The sequence below is a fragment of the Ovis aries genome, chromosome 25 (assembly GCF_016772045.2).
Source record: "Ovis aries strain OAR_USU_Benz2616 breed Rambouillet chromosome 25, ARS-UI_Ramb_v3.0, whole genome shotgun sequence".
In the NCBI taxonomy this organism is placed as follows: domain Eukaryota; kingdom Metazoa; phylum Chordata; class Mammalia; order Artiodactyla; family Bovidae; genus Ovis; species Ovis aries.
Genome location: NC_056078.1, coordinates 14637249 through 14656809, shown reverse-complemented (window position 1 = coordinate 14656809; position 19561 = coordinate 14637249). Strand labels below are relative to the sequence as shown.

Sequence of the window (19561 nt, the reverse complement as noted above, 5' to 3'; positions counted from 1 at the left end):
GACTTAGCAACTGAACAACGAAATTATTTTGACCATTAGTTTCCAAAAAAGCTAAAATGTCATTCCTACAGAATCCTTTTGAGGAAAGGGGGATGGACTCCCCTTTGGAATTCTTAATATTGATCTTGCTAATCCTTAATGGAATTCTTGGTATGTTCCAAGCACATGATGTTATTCATCCCTCATAATAGCCCTGTGACATGGGGATTCTGACCCTCTTTGTATGGTATAAAACATAGTTGTCATGGTACAAACGATGTACAGAAGTCATTTCCAAAAGCAAAATGAGAAATATTTCTAGCAAGCCCTTTGATTTCTAACATAGCTAGGATAATAGGGCCTAGTTGGGAAGACTGCTGCAAAGCCAGTCCTGTAGTGAATAGATGAATCATGTTTAGGAAGACAAGTATTCATGACTTGCTTATTTCCCGAGTATTTAAAAACACCATTTAATAACATTTTATTGAAGAGAATATGATCTTTCTTTTGTGACTCGGAAGATATTTCCTGACAGTTCAAGTGCCTAGGGTTGATTTGGGGAAATGTATGAAATAAGAAAGTTTGTTAGGGACCCTCTTCCCTGACTTAAGCAGCTCCTCATTCTCCTTTCTGCTTCCTGCCTCTCTCTCTCTCTCATGAGCCTCCTAGGAGCCAGTTGATGATCTAATTTTCTCTAGGGTGACTAGGTCTTCAGAGGAGAAGTTTCAGCTACCAACTTTTAAAGGCCTCATGAGGAACAAGCCCAAGAATCAGGAGTTCCGGAGGTCATGATTGAGCAGGATAGTTTTCTTGTGCTGGCTGGAAAGTCCTGTGACCTGAGATAGCCTCAACTTCTAGCAATCATCGTAGGATTATCTCAACCCAGGATGTTACGGGAAGTGAAGAACTTTGTTTTGAATAAAAGAATGGCTCCTTTTTTCTTTGACTTGGACAGAGTATTATATTGAACACGTAAAATACACAATTTACATCAACAGTGCTGTACAATTTCTCTTTTGTTAGTAAGAATCTTGGGACCTTTTGTGCTACCGTCAATTGTGTCTGAAGAATGTCAGTAAGATGCCTCTTTGAGTAAAGAGTTTAACCACAATCAGTTAAATATCCAAGATCTATAAATCATACATGGATAACTGGAAAGATGGTGTACATACTTATTAAGGTTGTGATTCCAGTTCCTGTGGCTTGGTGATTGTGAGCAAATTATTTAAACCTCTGAAAGCCCATCCCCCTATATGTATAACTGGCCGATGTTCATAAATATTAGCTATTATTATTTTTGTTATAGTCCTTACTCTTGAGTGTGTGGCTTCTAAGTACTGGGGCAAGTATCGAGTATTCCTGGGCATAGGAGTGGGGTAAATGTTTGTATTGAAGGGTCTCATTTAGGAGAATAAGCCTTCTGTTACCTACAACTTGTACAACTGTCACAGTTTTTGCCCTCCCCCAAGCATGTTCTTCTGAAAATCTTTCATCCTTAGGGATTCATGACTCAGCACATTTTTCTGAAATTGCCATTCAGAAGCTTTGACACAGAACAGAACAAAACACACGCTGTTCTTGCACAAATCACATAGAATCCACTTTGTAAACTGGGAATTTGAACTTTTTTTTTTCCCTTAAGAACTCATCACCCAAGCTGCTTGGATGGCAGGACTGAAATTGGGCAGAAAGCAAAAGGCTCCCGTTTGTTTATTGAGCACTAATTGGCTTCAGCTCAGGGCCTTTACCTCACTGCCTGCCCAGTATGCCTTTGAGATTTACCCTTGAGGGAGTGTAATTCCTTGCCAGGTCCTCTGGGATTCTGTTCCTAGCAAGTCTCAGTCACATTAGTAGCTTGTTGCTACATATATTCCTTGTTTCATAAAATTATTTACTTTTGTCTCCCTTCAAACATAAAAGAACGTATTTAAAAAAGATTTGTCAGTTTTCTCTAAGTGATCGTCTAAAACTTTTGGTAAACAGCACATTTTCAAAAACGAATAATGAACTGTGGTTAAGGTGTTGAACTGCTATAGGTCACCTTAAAACTACATAGCCACAGAGCTATGCCTGTTTTTTCCTTCCTGGGAATAATTCCCAATGTGATAAGACGAATTATTATTTTGGATCTGGGCTCCCGAACATCTAGTTTTCAGAGGCAGTTTCTAAGACTAGTCCGGATAACTCTAACACCTAAGGGGACCAGGTGGGACTGGTTAGATCAGTCTCCAAGGAAGGATGGAACAGGGTCAGCAACTCATTTGCAAATAGCCACTAAGGCTGCTGGGAAGCTGCCGTTTTGAAGAGTCCTGGGAAAGGTTAAGCGAGAATAAGAACCAGGTAGAGGAATCATTTGAAGCCAGTGAGAGGGCCATGGTACACACAGAGCCAGGATGAGCTCAGGTCCCTGGACAGAACTGTAGAGTATAGGTTTGTTCCATGAAATGGGAACGTTCACTGTCCAAGACTGAAAACAACTGTAACTTCAGAGGGGCATTTTAGCAGTCGCTAGCTGAGGAAAAGAGCTCTGTCCCTGCCTTGTTCTTAAAGCCCTGGGAAGCGGTGTGAACCAAGGAAAGGTAAACAGAAGCAGCAAAGAACCTGAGCAGTCAGCTTTGATGCGACTAGGTAGGGATGTGCCTAAGAAATGTGAGAGAAAGCGTGTGTGTTTGTACCCACGCAGGCACGCGTGCGCACGTGGATGTATGTGCTTGCGCGCATGCGTGCCTGCGTGTGGTGCGTGCGTGCCTGCGTGTGGTGCGTGCGTGCGTGCGTGAGAGGTTGAGAGAGACAGGGAGGGACGGGTGTGCATTACCTCAGCCCACAGCCCACCATGAAATTTCTCAGAAAGATCTTATCTCCGAACCTGAAGTCTCCCAGTCTTTCCAGAAAGACCTGAACATTGAAGACCTCTGCGTTGTTTCTAGGCAAGAGGAAGATTCTTTTTAGCTGGGCTTCTTCGGGAAGTTCAAGATATTGATAGATTTTCTCTGTGGGTCATTGACTTTGCCTTGGGAGGAGTTGCCTAACCCCACCTTCAGGGGATCTTCAGGAAGGGCGTGGGCTCTGGGTAACAGCAGAGACAGTGGCTCAGCGCCTAGTGAGCTGGGACTGGTCTGTGAGTAGGCGCATCCTCCCAGGGCACCTGCTGAAACGCCGATGGCAGTGGTAACTCCAGGGTCCTGGTAAGCTAACCATTGGAGATAGGTGGTAGTAAGAAAATAGCTTGGCACGGGGGACGAAGCATGGGATCTGGAGTCCAGCAGAACAAGCTTTTACTTCCGAGCTCCTCCAGTTACCACCTCTCTAGATGGGTACTCTTTGGTTTGTTAAGCTTTCTGAGTTGATCTTTTGTTACTGGTGAACTGTACTGTCGGAACGTTTAGAAATAATAGATGCAAAATGTCCAGTGTGTAATTGTTTCTAAAAAAGACATTATTTTTAATCCCTGCTCCCGCTTTTCTCTTAAAGGAAACCTCAGTATCATAAAAATAAGTATATGGTAAAATAGTAGATACACAATATACAGTAGATTGAATTCTTGTCTCACTGGGCATATTATCAAGCGACTGTTCTGCAAAACAGTTTTGTGTGTGATGGTGGGGCCATCGTTTTTATAGCAGTAGAGGACAGTGTATTACTACTAGGTTTTGCCCTAACTGCTAGAAATACAGGAATAATTAAGAAAGCCTCTTGCCCTGAGGAGTTAATGGTTTAATAGGAACAACTGATATCCAATTAAGTATAAATGCAGAAGCCACTTTTAAAAACTTGTTAATTTATGTATCCATTCAACAAATTTTTATTTAGTACTCACTGTGTGCTGAGTATTCAGGGCTTCCCAGGTGGCGCTAGTGGTAAGAACCTGCCTGCCAATGCAGGTTAGACATAAGAGACGGTGGATCGATCCCTGAGTCGGGAACATTCCCTGGAGAAAGGACTGGAAATCCACTCCAGCATTCTTCCCTGGAGAATCTCAAGGACAGAGGAACCTGGCGGGCTACAGTCCATAAGGGTCGCACGACTGTTGGACACGACTGAAGCGAAAGCACAGCACAGTGTGCTGAGTATGCAGGCGTTGAGATAATGGTGAGGAACAAGACAGACGTAGCCTTGTGTTCACAATTATTTCGTAGAACACAAAGCAGATCCCATGCCAACTCAGTATTGTAAAGCAGTTACCCTTCAATTAAAAATAAATTGTAAGAAAACTAGATTCCATGGTAGCAATATTCTAACCAGTACTTGTGCTGAAAGGTCAGTTCTCTCTCTGATATGTGTCTAGGGGAAGAAAAAGGTATCTGTGTTTGTTGTCTGTGTCATTTCAGTATCTCTGCAGGACCTTGGCACTCATTCCCTTGGGGGCCAGGATTGGTTGCTAAGGGCCCACAGCTGAGTCGTGCTCTGGGCACTGCTTTCAGCTGAAGGAATTTCCTCCCTCCTTAGGGGAAGCTGACTTCCCTGATGGCTCAGACAGTAAAGCGTCTGCCTACAATGCAGGAGACCCGGGTTTGATCACTGGGTCAGGCAGATCCCTTGGAGAAGGAAATGACAATCCACACCAGTACTCTTGCCTGGAAAGTCCCCCGGATGGAGGAGCCTGGTAGGCTACAGTCGTCCATGGGGTCGCAAAAGAGTCAGACGAGATTGAGTGTCTTCATTTTCACTTTAGGGGAAGCTGAACTTCAGTAACCCTGGCCTCAATGACTAATGAATGGCTTCGTTGGCTCTGTTGGGATAACTCTGAAGTGCTATCCTCTCTCTAGGGTTTTCTGTAAGAACTGAGTCCTCTGTTGCAATTGCATCACAGCTTAACTTTTCCTATTGCCCAGTCCTGTTTTCCCTGTTCTCTGGAAGGTGCTTTTCTACATGCCAGTCAACATCCTGCATACAAACTCCATTGCATAGTCAGCTCTTCACCAGGAAACCTGACTGAAGACACCCGTGATCCCAGTACAGTGAGATAATGCCCTGCTCACAGGGTCATCAGAGCAGAGGGAGAAGGGAGACATCCTTCTTGGGGGCTATATGTGCCTAGTATTGTTGCAGATACTTCACAACCAAATCTTGGCCTGTTTAAGTTCCTAGGTCTTTGGCAAAGATCAAGTATCAGCAGGCAAAGCCTGCTGCGATGCCACAAAGATGCTTTTTGTTTTTCCTAATTTATGTATTTGGCTGCACCGGGTCTTAGTTCTGGCACACGTGATCTTCATTTGCAGCATGTGAGCTCCTATTGGGGCATGTGGGGTCTGGTTCCTTGACCAGGGATTGAACCTGGGTCCTCTGTGTTGGGAGCACAGAGTCAGCCACTGGACCATCAGGGAAGTCCCAGCACAAACATGCCTTTTAACTTGGTACATTGAGGGCCCATCTTTCTTGTGGCAGATTCAGATTCTTCATTTCTTATTCACCCAACCCACATTAACTGAGCACCTGCTATGTGTCAGATACTCTCCCAGAGACCAAGGATGTAACTGTGAGCAAGGTAGACGAGGTTCCCAACCTCTTTGAGCTTGTCAGAGCCCTGGAGCTAGTTGAAGCAGAAGACCCAGGTGTTATGGGAAGCTCTAGGTGGGATGGCTCTTTAGCATTGTCCCATTTTAGTCAAGTCACCTCTGAGTCTCTAAGATTCCCAAAAGAATGGATATCGGGGCCAAAATGCCAATTTATTAATTTGTATGAGAACTTTCCAGCTCACTTACTAGTCACCCTTTCCCGGTAGGTAAGTCCAGTGGGAAGCCAAGTACCAATCAGAAGGTGTTTGAGGTTCCTGGGATCAGGGCCATGGTGGCTCATTGAGTGACAGGTGTGTTTTTAGCAGCATCATGAGAGGACAGCCTGATTCTGCTTTCACCTCTCTAAGCACTGTCTCTGGACAGTGCTTGTTGGGCACAGATACTATTTGCCTCCATGGCAACAGCACCATGGCTGACCAATCAGTGTTCTCTCCTCTGATGTGTTAATACCTTTAGTCAGGTTACAGCGGAGTGCTGCTGGTCAGAGCCAGTGCGCAAATGTCTGCTCAGAGGCATGATGTTTGATTCATATTGCTCAGAGGACAGTCTACTTGGGCAATACACAACTTTTGCTGAGGGAGCCACTGTTACCAAGGACAGTTGCAGAAACCGAGGAATCAAGGAAATCAAGCCGTGTGCTTCAGGCAGAGGCCCAGGTCCTATCTATTGACAAAGGTGGGGAGGTGAGGGTACATTCAGAAATGATCGGACCCACCCCTCTGACCTCATGAAAGAAAACACCATGGGCCAGAAAGAGACAGGGTCCCGAATGGAACTCTCCTTCCTCACTCTTTATACCTAGAAATTCATGACATCACTCCTTCCCCTTGAAAATAAACATGGATTTAATATGTAGGAAGAATGTCACGATTAGTAAGAACCTTTTTTGTTGTCCAATATGGTAGCCACTGGCGAAAGTAGCTAGTCAGCTCTTGAGATGTGTGAAAGTAAGGCACCAGTTAATAATTTAAAATATTGAGTATATATTTGATGATTATTTGATAATTAGATACTATTTTGGCTATATTAGGTTAAATGCATTATGAAATTAATTGCATCTGTTTCTTTTTACTTTTTTAATGTGGCTGTGAGAAATTTTAAGATTACACATATGGCTCATATTATATATTTATTGGGCAGTACTATTGGTCCGCTGTCTAGTCAAGGCTGTGGTTTTTCCAGTGGTCATGTATGGATGTGAGAGTTGGACTGTGAAGAAAGCTGAGCGCCGAAGTATCAATGCTTTTGAACTGTGGTGTTGAAGAAGACTCTTAAGAGTCCCTTGGACTGCAAGGAGATCCAACCAGTCCATTCTGAAGGAGATCAGCCCTGGGATTTCTTTGGAAGGAATGATGCTAAAGCTGAAACTCCAGTACTTTGGCCACCTCATGGGAAGAGTTGACTCATTGGAAAAGACTCTGATGCTGGGAGGGATTGGGGGCAGGAGGAGAAGGGGATGACAGAGGATGAGATGGCTGGATGGCATCACTGACTGGATGGGCGTGAGTCTGAGTGAACTCCGGGAGTTGGTGATGGACAGGGAGGCCTGGCGCACTGCAATGCATGGGGTCGCAAAGATTCGGACATGACTGAGCGACTGAACTGAACTAACTGAACTGAAGCTGCATTCAGGGCTTCTCAGAAAGCTCAGTTGGTAAAGAATCCGCCTGCAATGCAGGAGACCCTGGTTTGATTCCTGGGTTGGGAAGATCCCCTGGAGAAGGGAATAACAACCTCCTTCAGTATTATTGACTGGAGAATTCCATGGACAGAGGAGGCTAGCAGGCTACAATCCATGGAATCACAAAGAGTTGGGCACAACTGGGTGACTAACACTTTCACTTTTTTTCATCACATTATATTAGGTTGATATACATCTTCAATCTCTCAAGATTTTTCTTTAATTTATATATTTTGTTGCTATGAACCTTAAGATTTTTCTTCAGTTATTTGGTAAACAAATCAGATTTATTTGGCCTGTAGAGTTTCCCATATTCTTGATCTTGTTGATTGCACCCTCCTTATTTCATTTAATATATTCTTTTGTAGCTTGGTACCTGGAAACTGGGAGTTATATCTAGAGGCTTGGTCACATTGAGATTTGATTTTTCAGGGAAGAAAAATTCATTGGTGGTGTGTACTTCTGTCTAAATATCTATCTGGTTGCCTCAGTTTTTTGGTGTTAAGATTGAGCAGTGGATTCAGCATGATTATCCAGTGTACATTTCCCCATATTTTCTTCATATAATGGTTTTTGTACTTTTTTATGATCATTGCTTATGCTCATTATTTCACTAGAGGTTGCAAAGTGGTGACTATTCTTTCATTCCTTCATTTGTTAGCTGACATCCCTCTATAAGGAGATGATTCCTCTTGTCAAATTATCAACTTCCTCAAGGAGCAGCAGATACAAGAAAGGTAAGATACATACTTGATTCTTTGTCTTTATTTATCAGTTGCAGAAAAATAGGTTGGCTTTCTGGAATCCTCCAAATGTCCCCAGTAAGTTCCCCTGCCCTGTCTTGAGGGAAGACTGCATTATGAACTCATAGATTTAAAATTTCGGGGGCAGTAGATTTCCAGCAATGGCAGAGTTTTCTTTTTTGATGCTCAAATTTTCTTATCAAGTTGCCTCCTGAGTCCCACTGATAAAAATTCAGTTGTCTTTTATTAGTTTCTTCACTTTTTGAAATGCCACAATATTTTAGGTTGATCTTTCACATTTTCTGCTCCAGATCTGGAGTTAGTCATTCCTCCAAAGAGTCATGTGGGATGGTTTTCAGACCATATTCTTGGCAGTAGGAATGTTTATCAATAGTGGGTTGAAAATTGTTTCTACAAAATAATATATTTATTTTTCAATAGAAAGTGCATCATGAGTTAATAATAATTCTTATTTAAATTGAGGATCACATATTTTTGTCTGATTTCATTGATTTTATTTTTTTATTGAATTATAGTTAATTTCCAATGTTTAATTTCTGCTGTACAGCAAAGTGATTCAGTTATATACATATCTACATTCTTTTTAAAATACTTTTCCATTATGGTTTATCGTAGGATATTGAATATAGTTTTCTGTACTGTACAGTAGGACCTTGTTTATCCATTCTGTGTATAAAAGCTTACCTCTGCTAATCCCAACCTCCAATCCACTCCTCCCCCAACTCCTTACCCCTTGCTAACCACAAGTCTGTTCTCTGTGTCCATGCTTCTGTTTCTGCTTCTGCTTCACAGAGAGGTTCATTTGTGTTTTAGATTTCACATATAAGTGATATCATATGATATTTATCTTTCTCACTTCACTTAGTATGATAATCTCTAGTTGTGTCCATGTTGCTCAAATGGCATTATTTTATTCCTTTTTATGGCTGAGTAGTGAAAATTCTGGCTTTCTAATGATAGTATTTATTATATCTTAGCATGTATATATTCTTTTAAAAATAATGATAAAACTATCATTGTGAATTACATGATTACTAAAAACACTTTAAGAGTACTTTGTAGTTCTTTTTGTCTTTAGAAATCAGATTGCTGTGTTTTAGTCCCTTGAGATAATTAAGGGATTATTAATTAATAATTAAGTGATTGACAACTAGTTACTAGGTTTGTGCAGTATTATTAAAAATGGGTGTTTCTCCTATTGTGAGTGAAGTTGAACATCTTTTCATATGTGTAGGAGACATTTGAATTTCTTTGTAAACTCTGTTTTCCCATAGAGTTACTGGCCTTTTTAGTCTTTATTTTTTGAAACTTTTTATATTTGAGGGCTATTTGTACTTTGTACTATAAGTTGAAAGTGATTTTTCCCCAGTTTGATATTTGTCTCTTTACTTTGTTCATGACACCTTTGTTATGTTGAAGCTTTTAAATGTTTGTCTTTGATTCATTTTTTATTGGATATTTTCAAATTGATTTTAATTAAGAATTTGTATGTTTTAGATATTAGCTATATGCATGTTTTAGATTTTTATTTACTTATTTTTATAATTATAAAGTTTACGTGTCATGGCGTGAATATTATGAATGTTTCTGTTTATGCCTTATGAGTTTTGTGTCATGCTTAGGAAGGCCTTCTCAACTTCAAGATGGTTTTTAAAAATGTATCAGAATATTTTTGACTATAGGCTGTAGAATGTCAAATTAAAGGTTGTGCATATATGAAGAATATTTATTTTGCATAGCAAAATAAAGATCTGGCACTGGGAAAGTCAAAGTATTAATTTTGTAGCCCAACGGTGTCATCTGGGACTCAGTCTCTTTACATCTTTTTGTTTTGCAATCTTGAGCGCAATAGTTTATCCTTGTAGGCTGAATCTTCTGGCCTCAGAGAGCCACCACTGTTCCAGCTATCACATGCAAACAATTATAGACATTGGGAAAGGAGGTACCTCCTCAGATTTCAGGTTTTGAGAATATGAAAATCATTCTCAAGAAGCCCTTTGGCAAGTCTTAAGTCTGAATTGTGGCCTATGCACATTTCCAGTGTAATCACTGGCATTGGAATTTAAACTGGCAAAATAACTTAATGAAGATTTAACCCTGGGACTTGAGAAAAGCCTAAGGCAAATGATCACGAGCAAGAAAAAAGGAAGGACTCACTTGTGTGGTTTTGCAGATTTACTTCTAGCATATGAATCTTTGATCCACCTAAAATATATGTTGGTATAAATGAGCTAGGGTTAAGCTTATTATTTTTTCCTTGAACAACTAGTTAAGTGTCTGACTTGTTAAATAATTTATGTTTTTAATCAGCTATCTTATGACAGTTTCTAAGAGGAAACATTGAGGAAAACTGCTGACACTATGAGAATTTGGGGTCAAGGATTTTCAGTCCAGGATCTCATATAAAACTTTGTGAGACAGCACTTTCAAATCACTTTCTCACACGTACCAAATCCATGGTGTAGGAACCCAATTGATGATATTCTCTCTCCATCTAAAATCTAGATAGATAATATGGAATACAACTTTAAAATCTGAAATCATCTGTTAAGAAGTCACATGATATGCTAGCTTCAAAATAATCGAATGCTTAAATGTATGTGTGTTAAGTTGCTTCAGTCGTGTCTGACTCTGCGATCCTATGGACTGTAGCCTGCCAGGCTCCTCTGTCCAAGGGATTCTCTTAATTGTTATAAAACAAACTAAATGGCCACTATGTGTCTGCCATATGCCATATTGTACACATACAGTGGAAAAAAGAGTAAGAGGGATGAGAGTGTTTTTAAATACAGCTGTTAGGGAAGATTCCACTAGGAGGTGACATTTGAGTAGAGGCATGAGGCAGAACAAGCTGTATGGCTATCTAGGGAGAAATCAGCCTAGGTGAAGGAACAAAGTGCCGAGGCCCTTAGGCAGGACTCTTCTTAGGACTGATGGGCGGAATAGGTGAATTGAAGAGGTATAGAAAGAAAGTGGAGTTGCTCAGTTGTGTCCGACTCTTTGTGACTCCATGGACTGTAGACTCCTCCATCCATGGGATTTTCCAGGCAATAGTACTGGAGTAGGTTGCCATTTCCCTGACCCAGGGATCGAACCCAGGTCTCCTGCATTGTAGACAGACTCTTTACTGTCTGAGCCACCAGGGAAGTCGAATTGAAGAGGAGATGAGATCAAAGAAGTGAAGGAGCTTACAGGCTTTCTTCTAGGGCCTTATAGACTGTTGTAAGGATGTTGGCTTCTCGTATTGTATTCTAGTCTGTGACATGCCTTTTCATTCTCTTAGCAGTGTGTTCCAAGAACAGAAGATTTAATTTTAATAAAAAATCACTTTTTTCTCTTAAAAAAGGGATATTGGCTTCTTCTCTCAGTGAGGTTAAGACAAGGGACAGGGAAGGAGAAAGGAAAGAAAGGGAGGGAGGAAGGTAGGGAAAAAGGAAGGGATAAATCTGAATCATGTTTTCAGAGGATCATCCTGGTTCCTGCATTGAGAATGGACTGGGGAGTCAAGGGCGGGAAACCAAGAGATGAGGTAGGAAGCTGTTGTAGTGATACAGTTGGGAAGTGATGTGGAACAGATGAGAGGTGTTGCAGAGGAACCAGATTCTGATTTTACTCTGAAGGTAGAGCTAAGAAGATCTGTTGATGGATTTGGTATGAGGTATGATAGAGAGGAAGAGAGAGGCAAGGATGATGTCAAGGCTTTTGGCTTCAGTAGCCAAAAGGATGGAGTTACTGTTTGCAGAGGTGTTTCGTAGGCTGTGAAATAAGCATTCTGCTCTGGACGTGTCAGGCTTGAGAAAGCTACTCTGCACTCATGTGGAGCTGCTGAGCAGGCAGTTGGACGGAAAGGCACAAAGTTTAGAGTCATGTTTGTGCATTTGGAGTAAAGCCATGAGTCACGAGAAGATTTTTAGGGGATGAGTGTAGATAGAGAAAGGAGTGGGTCTGGATATTCCATGATTTAAAAATTTGGAAGATAAGATGGAGCCAACATCTTAAGGAACAATTTCTGTAAAACAGGTTTTGCAGAAGAGAGAATAATGTCCCCTAAACTAGGATGTGATTTAAGGAGGAGGGAGTGATCAACTGTGTTAAATGATGCTGATGCATTGTTTGCTTGAGTGGCGTGGAGATCCTTTGGTGGTCTTTTAAAAAATTTTTATTTTATTGAAGTATAGTTGATTTGTGACATTGTGTTAGTTTCTGCTACACAGCAGAGCGATTCAGTTATACGCATATATTCTTTTTCACATTTTTTCCATTATGGTTTATCATAGGATATTGAATATAGTTCCCTGTGCTGTACAGTAGGACTTTGTTGTTTATCCATCCTATATATGATAGTTTGCATCTGCTAATCCCAAACTCCCAACCTACCCCTCTCCCCCTCCCTCTACCTTGGCAATCACAAGTCTGTTCTGTATGTCTGTGAGTGTATTTCTGTTTTGTGGATAAGTTCATTTATGTCATATTTTAGATTCCACATATAAGTGATATCATAGGGTATTTGTATTTCTCTTTTTGACTTGTTTCGCTTAGTATGATAATCTCTGGGTCCATCTATGTTGCTGAAAGTGGCATTATTTCTTCTTTTTTATGACCAAGTAGTACTCTTGCCTGGAAAATCCCATGGGCGGAGGAGCCTGGTAGGCTGCAGTCCATGGGTTTGCGAAGAGTCGGACATGACTGAGCGACTTCACTTTCACTTTTCACTTTCCTGCATTGGAGAAGGAAATGGCAACCCACTCCAGTGTTCTTGCCTGGAGAATCCCAGGGACAGTGGAGCCTGGTGGGCTGCCATCTATGGGGTGGCACAGAGTTGGACACGACTGAAACGACTTAGCAGCAGCCGCAGTATTCCATTGTGTGTATGTACCACATCTCCTTTTCCATTCATGGATGTTTAGGTCATTTCCATGTCCTGGCTATTATAAGTAGTGCTGCAACAAACACAGGGGTGTATGTATCTTTTCAAATTATAATTTTGTCCAGATACATGCCCAGGAGTGGGATTGCTGGACCATATGGCAGTTCTATTTTTAGTCTTTTGAGGAACCTCCATACTGTTTTCCATAGTGGCTGCACCAATTTGCATTCCCAGTTTATATTCCTTTGGTGGTCTTGATAACTCATTTGGAGAAGCAGTCAGTACAGAAGGGTCTTATTAGAGCAGGTTCAAAAGAGAATGGGTGATGGGAGATCATGAGTATATATGACTCTTAAGGAGATTTATTCTTATGTATGATGAATAATTTTTGTGACCCCGTGGACTATAGCCCACCAGGCTCCTCTGTCCCTGGAATTCTCCAGGCAGGAATACTAGAGTGGGTTGCCATTCCCTTCTTCAGGGGATCTTCCCAACCCTGGGTCTTCTGCATTGCAGGCAGATTCTTTCCCAACTGAGCCAGCAAGGAAGCCTGAAGTGACTTGGGCCTGGTGTTAATTAGCCCCAAATTACTATGTTTGTCCCTCTGTGAGCCTTCAAGACAGGGCCAATTAGTTTTGCTTTGTTTTGTGGCCAAAGACAAATTCCTGACTTTGATCATGCATGTTAATCACCTCTGGGGATAACATGAGAGAGCTGTATATAAACCATTACAAAGTCATCCATAGTTCTAGAGAACCAGCTTGAAGTGTTTGTCTGATTAACGAGTGGCTGCTGGCCTTGTCTGCTCTGAAAGTTCTCTCTACAATGTGAAGTAAACTGGGGCAAATCATTCTGACTGGCCCTGCTGAATGGCAGGTGCCCTGGATGAGGGTAGAAAATAGTAGCCCCCTTTGATTGTACAGCACTGCCTGGCTTACAGACTGCTTCCCTATCTAGTATCTCATTGGATCCTCATAAAAGCCATGTGATGTCAACCAGGCAGATGATGGTCTCAGCATCTTACAGAGGAGGAAACAGAGGACTCCACTTCAGTGACTGAGGCGTTGCTTTAGAGCGCAGAGCTGGGAGTAGCACCTAGGACTTGTGACTGTTTTATTCAGTCAGATTCCACTGGCCACATCAGCACTATTGTACTTAGTTGGAGTGATCAGAACCTAGATCTGCTTCCCTGTGTCACGTGTTCCCGGTAAGATGAAGGGAAAGAAGGGCAGCACTTAGCTCTTACTGTGGTCCTTGAACAGCCTGAGGCTTCCTTGCCCTGGTTTCTGCAAGTCATCAACTCTAAGCTCTGCTCTCTTCTCTTGGGCTCTTCTAGGTTAGACTGTCTGTTTTTCGCTGGTTGTATCTCAGCGTTTGATGGGCTTTGATAAGCCTCTCAGATTGTGCTGGATGATTCCACTCCTGTTAAAATCAAACGTAGCTCATTTTAAAACCAAGAGATTAAAGCATTAGATACAATGACAGGAGGCCCTTCATTTTATGTTCCTGAAATTAGGTAACTTTTCTTCCATTTTCCAAGAATGTTCCAGAACTAATTTTAGAGAGTGTAATTTACATATCAGTGTCCCCAGTCAAAACAAATGAAATGCAGCTATATGTTATGCTTGGATAGGAGGGCATTAAAGGGGAAATTGGAGCTGAGGTGGTGGAATTGATGAAGCTGAATTTTTTCTGCCATGGATCATGCCTACTTTAAGATGTTGTTATTTAAAAAGGCATCGTTGTGAGATTGCTCATATCCTCAAGCGGCAAACCCATATAGAGTATGTGAGAATGTGTAGAATGTGGGATACTGGTCTGATTACTAATTACACAGTATGGTGCATTTATGCATGCCAAGTTTCATTATTCCAGGTGACCTTCTGGTTTTCTGTCTCTAGACACTTGATGGAATTACTAAGTGGATCTGAACTCTGAGAGGAGAGAGAACAGATGGATATCCCTCACTCATCACACTCGACACGTGGCCTTGAGGCCACAGTCAGCATCACAGGTCAGTCTACATGAAGGAAAGACAAAAAGACGCTGGGAAAAATGGCTGGCAAATCCGTGCCTGTCTTCGTGGGTTCTCCCTGCTGGCCAGTAATAAGGATATATCCAAAAAAGTCATGTCGGCAGGTGAGGAACGAGAAGTGTAAGAGGTAGATGTACTTGGGAGATCTCAGATCCAACCGGCTGCCTTGAAAGTGGTGAACACATGTGGTACTGATATAACCACTCTCATATGCTCACGATAACAGACAATGAAGTAAACTATTCATGGAGGCAATATCTATCACAATTAAAAGGTACATACTCTTTGATCCAGTAGTTTCACTCTGAGGTATTTATCCTTTTCTTGTTGGTGTGTACAAAAGCTCATTGCAGAATTGTTTGCAAGAGCAAAGCTGGAATTAGCCTCAGTGTCTAAGCAGTTGGTAATTGCATTATATTCTGTTGAAGCAGTGAATCACAGTGCAGCCATTTGATAATTATAGACTGAGATGGAATGTGTTTCAAGGCATATTACATGAAAGTGTGAGTCTGTGTGTGTGAGTAGAGGCAGGGGTTTCATGTATTGTAGGTGTGTTGGTCACGATCCCATCGGGAAACAAAAATTTCCCCAGCTGGTTCAGATGTTGAGACTGTAATGAATGGACTGTGTATAGCGGTGTGGGCAGAGGCATTTAGACACCAGCGTCAGTGGGAGAAGCCACTGCCTCCTTATAATGGAAACGGAGGCTCTCCACCCAGGTCTCCTTTCTAGGGCTGATGCACCTGTTCCCAGGGGCTGGGAATATCAACCCCAGCTGGCTCGCAGCTGTCTGCTCACTTGGTTGCCTTCAGCCATCACAAGGGACAGCTTCTTTCAGGTTACACTCTCTCCCGGGGACTTCCATGGCCAGTGACTATCTGATGCAGGCCTACAAAAGCCCAACCCCCTTTTCTCAATTTGGGGCATTTCTGAAGGACCACCACAGGTCCAGAGCTCCCTGTAGCATCATCGGAGGTCTCATTGAACTGTATTTCATGTTAACTTCTTCTGGCCAGTCCTGCTTTCTTCCTTTCCTTACAGTTATGTCTCCTAAGATGCTCCTCATTAAGCTATGTGCATGTACCTCCCCATCTCAATCTGTTTCCAGGAAACCTAGATTAAGGTACATCCTTGGAGCTAAAGGGGCTGAATGCTGGAGCCTGGAGTGTGGGTTGCATGGTGGAGCTTTAGGTGTGGAGGTATGCAGCTACCATCAGGAACAGGGGGCCAGAACAGGGAAAGAAGTGATACCCAAACCTCTCTCTCCATCCTCCAGCTTCCTTCCTTCTGTGCCAGTCATTGGAGACTCAACTGGAAACCAGCCAGCAAGGGAGACTGGGTAATGAAGTACGTAGGGGCCACCTCTTGGGGGCCGTAAAATAGGACGTAAAATGGCTTGAGAATGGGAGTGGCAAATGGCGAATAAGTAGCTCAGTTGTTTAGTCACCAAGCAGTGTCTGAGTTTTGCGACCCCATGGACTGTAGCCCACCAGGCTCCTCTGTCCATAGGATTTCCCAGGCGAGAATCCTGGAGTGGGTTTCCATTTCCTTCTCCAGGGGATCTTCCCAACCCAAGGATTGAACCCATGTCTCGTGCATTGGAAAGCGGATTCTTAAATGCTGAGACACCTGGGAATCCCAAGTAGCACAGTATCTTCCATTTATATAAACGGGAGGAATATGTAGATATATACATATATGCAGGAATATATATATTCATAATATATATGCATATAATTCATGTATATACATAAGATATGCTTGCTTATGCATACATTTCTGGAATGATCTAGAATAAGATGTAGTGACTGTTTCTGAAGGTTAAGGCAACTGTGCAACTAGGATGTGAAGGAGCCTTCTCCTTCATTCTTTTCTGACCATTTGAAAATCTTTTATGTGTATGCACATGTATTTAATACTGTATTTGAAAGAAGTTTAAAGTATTGAGATTGGAGTTGGTTCCTTCTTCTGCGGGTGGTTATAATGGTTACTAGGTGCTTTATATTTATTGCATGCGTGAATTCAAAGAGGAGAGGTCTTTGCCCTCCAGGAATTTACAGCCTAGGGTAGTGTAGATGATGAGCAGACCCCTTCTAGGGCCTAAGAGTGGGCTCTTGTCTAACACTGGAAAATGAGTTGTCTGAGGAGACACACACTGACAAAGCAAAAGACTTTATTGGGAAGGGGTGTAGGATCATACGGTTTGAGAAAGGTCTCTAGAGCAGCCACCTGGGTACTTGGGATATTGTGTCCTGAGTTGGATCCTTTCTTTGCTTCTTACCAACTATGTGAACAATTCCAAAGTCAACCTCTCTGGGCCTCTGTGCTGTGAAGGTTAGATTGAAGTGGTGTGTATATGTACTCTGATAAGCTTGCTTTTTCTTCCCTTCTTCTGTACCTTTCACCAGTAGGTGACCATAATTGTCTTTCTCATTCACAATTGATTGGCAGGTATCATGCTCATCAAACAGCCCCCCCCCCCAGTCAGCCCATGAATTCAAAAAAGAGTTGTCAGGTGTTAACTTGACCCCACACCTGCAAGGTGGTACCCTTCCCCTCCTTCAGTGCAGAGTCTCATCCCCTCCACATCACTTGTGTAGAGAGATGCTGCTGAGACTTACCTTTCTGCCAGGCATAGTTGTGTATAGTCCCTTCTTCGCTAATCCATACCTCCCATGTATGAGGAGTAACATTTTCTGGTAATTAAGAACATGGACTTTGAATTTTGATACACCTCAGCACTGATTTGCTGCGTGATATTAAGCAAGTTGCTTAACCCCTCCGAGCGTCTGTTTCCTCCTTTGTAAAGTAGGGATAAATGAAAGTACTCATCTCTTTGGCATGATGATTGAGGTAAGGTTTGGAAATACCTTAGCAGGGATCTTGGGGCCTCATGAGCACTCGATAAAGGGTAATAACTGTGAGGCTGGCCACGGCTGGGGTCCTACCTGGAAGGCACGGTGTTCCTCTTTAGTCACAGCCACCCTGCTTTTGTTACTGTGGGCTCCCATCTGCTGCTTCTGCCTCACCCAGTGGCAGGCCTGGGAGTCTGGGGGATCACTTCAAGTGCTGTGCACATAGACGGGCAAGCCGTTTCCTCCATACCGTCTGTCAGCGCCACGGCAGCTATGACTGGAGGGCTGAGAGAGAGCCCTGGGGGAGTTCTTCCTCTCCACAGTACTGAACGCCTCACTGTGCTTGCCAGGTGTGGGGCCTCTGAGTCTCTTCCATCTCCCCCAGGGGGCACAGTAATCCAGTCTTTTCAAGCTGACAAGGGATTCATCACTGGGGAGCAAGGGCAGAAGCTCTGTTCTTTCAAAGATCAAGGTTAACATGGCCTCATTTCTAAGACCTTTTGCTGCAAGGATTATTTCAAATTTACAGTCTGAGAAGTGAAAACTTAACTGTCCTATGTCCTGGAAATTTTGAGTCCAGTGACAGCTTGGAGGTATTACCAAACTTGACTTGGGTCCATTGGCTGACATGCAGCAAAGCCAGTCTGCTGACAGCAAGTGTGGGGATGGAAAGTACCGTGTTTATCGCATGTGTCAAGTGAAGGGGTGGGAGATGAGCCTCAGGTCTACTCCACTTGGTCTTGGAGTGAGGAGGTTTTTGTGTTTTTTTTTTTTTTTTTTTCCGAGAGAGAAATATGGAGGCTGGGATTAATCATGGTGACATTTCTGTGGCATTTCTTAATCGTGCTTTCAGGAGTCAGGATGTCGCTGGTTTAGGATACTCTGGCTAGGTGGTCCATCACTTGTGGGCCTGTTAGCTCATCTTGCCCTGTAGAAGGGACCTGAGTTTGTTTGTTAATGATGATGTCTGTAATAGCAACTTCAGTACATTAATGATGTTATCGGCAACCAACAATTTCAGTCATCTAACTCTTGATTAGTGCTCAGCGCAGGATTGAGGATAAGAATGGGAATAAACTTTTGGATAGAGACATTAATCATGAACTGGGTTTTAGGGGGACTTGGTTTCAGAGAGACAACTATAGGTGAGAAACTGAACAGGGATTTGAAGAATCAGATTGAGACCTTGAAGTACAGACTAAAAGTGACTCTGTCATCTTAGTCCATGAGGATTTTCAACAAAACAAACTGGTAGATTCTTTCCTCACCTTGCAAACCCTTCAGAGATTTTCTGCTCCTTGTTTTTCCCAAGTAGCATAACCCCAAGAGGGAAACTGACCTTGAAATCTCTTAGGGAGAAGTCAGCCTCCTTTCTGGATGTGGAGACTGATCTGAGGACCACCGTGTGGCCTCCTGATGCTGCTCAAGAATCTTCCCATTTCTTACTTTCACCAACGTATATGCAAAGAACATACGTGTCTATGCATTTACTCCTGGTACTGTGAACACGGAATAAAAGGCTGGTTAAGATTTGCCCTGCCACCCATGAGCTCACGTTCTACTTAGGTAAATCAGCATATAAACAGAGCGCAAATTGAGAAAAATCACGATGGAGCCAAGTGCAAGCTTTATAGGTGTGGGTGAGATGCAAAATATTTGACAGGCAGAGTCACTGTGAAGTCTGCATTTCTCACCAACAACCAAGGCAGGAGGACTAGGTGGAGGCCAGATGGACACGGGGCATTTGTCTGCAGGGGGCTAGCACCACCCCCAGGACTGTCAACTCTCTTGTGGATCCAGGGTCAATCTGGGATTGCTGGGATGGACACAAGGAAATGAGGGGCTTACCACGAGCTGGCTGGGT

General features: G+C 42.6%; 1 long non-coding RNA gene across 1 annotated transcript in view; it reads left to right on the top strand.

Annotated features, from left to right (window-relative positions):
- The first annotated feature begins 1756 nt into the window (after positions 1 to 1756).
- The window catches only part of LOC106991936 (uncharacterized), a 96387-nt gene continuing 78582 nt past the window's right edge, over positions 1757 to 19561 (top strand). Inside the window, exons 1-2 of the long non-coding RNA XR_003586958.3 lie at positions 1757 to 7913; positions 14709 to 14821. This is a non-coding gene — a long non-coding RNA (uncharacterized LOC106991936). The remainder of the gene's footprint in view (positions 7914 to 14708; positions 14822 to 19561) is intronic.